Raw genomic sequence first — 2,872 nt, 5'->3', positions numbered from 1 at the left:
GTGGCCCCCTCGAGGGAACGGGAAAGGAGACTTGGGGGGAGGCACACAGAAGAGAAGGCGTCGGCGCCGAGCAAGAGGGCATCTGGAAGACCCCGGCGAGGTCCGCACGCAGCCAGCGCTCCGGTTCCAGCCCCCCAGCCGGGCCAAGGGACAGCGGGAGAGGAAGAGGCCAGCGCTGTCACCCGCGCGCTGCCCTTTCGTCACCGTCACCCGGCCATGGCCAGCTCCCACCCACCCCCCCACTCCCAGAGGCGAATAAAAGTTTGCGGACGCCCGTGGTGGGCCCCGAGTCCACCTAGCGTCCCCCCGCCGCACCTCTGGGCAGAGAGCGGCGGCCCGGGTCCCAGCCCCCACCCCATCCCGCCGCTCACCTCTGGCGAAGGCGCCGCTTCACCCGCCACCGTCCGCAGCTCCCGCCGCAGCCGATATAAACAACTTAGCGTGTGAAAGCAAGAGGAGGAGGAGGGAAATATTTTTTTCTAAAAAAAGGAAGTAAACAGCCGCCCCCTTCTCCATAGGGTGGGGGGAGGGGAGAACCCCTATTAAGAAAGTCTCCGGCTGACAAGGCAGCCCCCAGCCCCTCTCCAGTCTTGGCCGGTCGGTACTCCCGGGCGCATGTCCCCGTGCCCGCGTCCCTTCACTTGAGCCGCTCCGGTTGCAGAGTCTCCTTCCACCCACTAGAATCTGTCCCCGACGGGCGGGCGGTGACTAGGGCTCCAGTCACAGACGCGAGCTCGCAAAATGGAGGAGGGAGGGGGGGAAGGAACGCGGACTCGCGAAAGGGCCGCCCGGCCGCGGCGAGCAAGCGGGACCGAGCGGGGGGCGGGCGGAGGCGGCGCCACAGCGCGCACACACTCGCACACACACATACACGCGCTCCCACTCCACCCCCGGCCACTCCCCGCCCGAGGGGCCGCGCGGCGGCGGGGAACGGTGCAACCTGTTGGCGACGCGCGGCAACTGCAGGGGCAGCCCGCGCCCCCGCCCCCACGCCCTGGGAGCGGGCCCCGTCACCCGGCCCCCGACGGCGCCTGCACGCCCGCGGCCCCCCGGCATCCCCCCCGCGGCCGCCACACACCGCTCCTTCGCCCACCCCTGAAGAAAAAAGAAACTGCGGCGGCGGGGGCCGACCTGGTCTCTCTGGGGCGGGTTTAGGAGGGGCGACGAGTTTGCCTAGTTTCTCTTCAGGCTGCCTCTTAACCGCCCCCGCCCTGCTCCCGGGGTCCCGGTCCACTCGTGGCTCGCCCACTCCTTCGGCGGCGACGGCCACCAACGCCCTGCAGAGTGACAGCGGGCGGACTACAGGAAGGAGCCCAGGCGCATCCCGCAGCACAACTGCGAAGGTGGTCTGCGGCGCCGACCCCGAAGAACTGAGTTTGAGCAAAGTGTGTCACTTCGCACGGGGACATAGGGTTGCACGGAGCGTTGCCTCAGCGTCCCGGCCGGTAGAGCTCGGGGCAGAGCGGCCCGACAAGCCCTCGAGGGAGTATTAAAGAGGAGAGGGTCAGTGCCTACGTACTCTGGGCCCCGGGGGACTCGCGTGCCTGCAGGTCCCCCCACCCCCGCATCGTCTGGTCAGCGGAGTCCGCAGCCACTGCTGCGCGCTCGCACCAGAAGAGAAGTTGCAAAGCAGAACCCACCCTCCCCCGCGGCCCGGCCGTCCCCCACCCTCTTCCCCTAGTCTGCGAGGCGGCGGCGGCAGAAGGAGGCGCCGCCTGCCAAGTTCAACCCCCACCCCTCCCTCCCTCCGAGCGCGCTCACACTTAAGGGAAGTTGCATGCCAAATGCAAAACCTCTGGCGAGCTGGATTTCTTTGCGCTTGATTATTTTTTAAGGAAAGCAAAACGGCAAAGCTAAAAACAAGTTGCAGGCAAAATACTAAGTTGCTTACGAGGCACGCCCACTCCCCTCAACTACTTGATCTCTCTCCTCCCACCTTCTCCAGGACCCGAGTCCAAGTTCACAGTAGAGATCCCTCCCCTGAATCCTGACATTTGCCGCACTTTGCTCAACGTGTCGCCCACCCTTTCTGGTTCATAAGACCACGGTCCCTCCAAATAAAACACGCAATTTTAAAATGTCAGCATTAAACTCGCTCCAGCTGTTCCCGTTACACGCCTCCCCCTCAGTCCGAAGGAAACCCGAGGCCCGTCCCCAAGGAGAAGGGCTTAAGGTGAGGGGGTGTCCGCACCGGAGGCCCCCCATGTCAGCCCCCTCCCCGGCTCGCCGCGTCCGGAGGGCTTGCGTGGTGCTCCTACCTTGTGCGGCACACATTTCTGTGACGTGGGGAAAGGTTGTGCTGGATCGCCTTAGGATTTAGGGAGGTAACTTTTGCGCCCCCACAGGTGACAGTACTTGCTGGATCCGAACAGGCAGACGTAGCCGCAGCTCCACATAGTCCCAGCCCCGCGCTTAGCGGCGGCCGCTCGCTCTCCCCTCAGGTCGCGCTCGGACTCTAGCGGCAGCGACTCGGCACTGACATCTTGAAGAAGAGCGGAGAAGCGCGCGCCGGAAGCCGCCCGCCGCCATCTTGGTAAAGGGCCGCGGTGCCCACCGGGACTCCGCCCCGGGGCGCGGACGCGGACGGCGTCGCTCCGTGCTGCTGCGTGTGAGGCTTCCCGCCGTGCCTTTCCCGATAGCAAAATAAATGCCTATACTTTCGGAAGATCGAGTGTTCGGAGATGATCTCCGCGGGACGCCTCTGGATGAATCTGAGATCGCCATCTTGGCAAAGGAAAAAGATGCTTGCAGCCTCAGAAAATAGGACCAGAACCTTCGCGAGCGTAGAACCTTCAACTCGTAGACTTTCCCTGGACAAGGCTCTGCAACGCGGTTTTCAAAGGCTCGCAGAAGAGAGGAGCCGGGTTCTCTT

At 64.7% G+C, this 2,872-nt stretch overlaps 1 protein-coding gene across 2 annotated transcripts in view; it reads right to left on the bottom strand.

Moving 5' to 3' along the window:
- Window positions 1–1,686, bottom strand: part of NR3C1 (nuclear receptor subfamily 3, group C, member 1 (glucocorticoid receptor)) — a 167,803-nt gene extending 166,117 nt beyond the window's left edge. The window contains exon 1 of one of the 2 annotated variants that reach the window (XM_006891114.1): window positions 1,520–1,686. The gene's annotated coding sequence lies outside the window, so the exon portion shown is untranslated. Of the gene's footprint in view, window positions 1–371; window positions 786–1,519 lie in introns of those variants that run through there. The other variant, XM_006891113.1, reaches the window with a different exon arrangement.
- Window positions 1,687–2,872: the final 1,186 nt, after the last annotated feature.

The sequence above is a fragment of the Elephantulus edwardii genome, unplaced genomic scaffold (genome assembly GCF_000299155.1).
Source record: "Elephantulus edwardii isolate Elephantulus edwardi_28Jun2011 unplaced genomic scaffold, EleEdw1.0 scaffold00095, whole genome shotgun sequence".
In the NCBI taxonomy this organism is placed as follows: Eukaryota; Metazoa; Chordata; class Mammalia; order Macroscelidea; family Macroscelididae; genus Elephantulus; species Elephantulus edwardii.
This window is presented reverse-complemented; position numbering and strand designations above follow the sequence as displayed.